Genomic DNA, 393 nt, shown 5'->3' with positions numbered 1-393 from the left:
GAAACACAAACATGTTCCACATCTCTCAAACAAAAGGCAAAATGGACACACATACTGGCTATATGTTGCTTAGTGTGTTTGTTTCTTAGCAACAGCTTCTGCTGCCTTTATCAAACTCTGAATCACTTTGTTAGCCTCATGAACTGGTGGAATTTCAGCATTTTTACTTCCTGATTTCAAAGAATTAACACAATATCCAACCTTAATCTCAGCTTGTTTGAGACTCTCAATGGCTTTCTTGGTGTTGGATTCAAAGTTAATGTATGAAACGTTCAATTCAACAATTGCATTGTCATAATTGAACTTGCAAACTTTCACAAACCCTCTTGAAAGAACCTTAACACGGTTTGTTTTAAGCTGGGTTGACATGTATGCACCAACCCTTGATGCCAT

At 37.2% G+C, this 393-nt stretch overlaps 1 protein-coding gene across 1 annotated transcript in view; it reads right to left on the bottom strand.

The window, feature by feature from the left end:
- The window catches only part of LOC109352712, a 5,918-nt gene that overhangs the window by 5,104 nt on the left and 421 nt on the right, over nt 1-393 (bottom strand). The gene's annotated exons all lie outside the window — the stretch shown is intronic.

This window comes from Lupinus angustifolius, chromosome LG07, assembly GCF_001865875.1.
Source record: "Lupinus angustifolius cultivar Tanjil chromosome LG07, LupAngTanjil_v1.0, whole genome shotgun sequence".
Taxonomy (NCBI): Eukaryota; Viridiplantae; Streptophyta; class Magnoliopsida; order Fabales; family Fabaceae; genus Lupinus; species Lupinus angustifolius.
The sequence above is the reverse complement of the archived record's forward strand: the minus strand, read 5'-3'. Positions and strand labels throughout refer to the sequence as shown.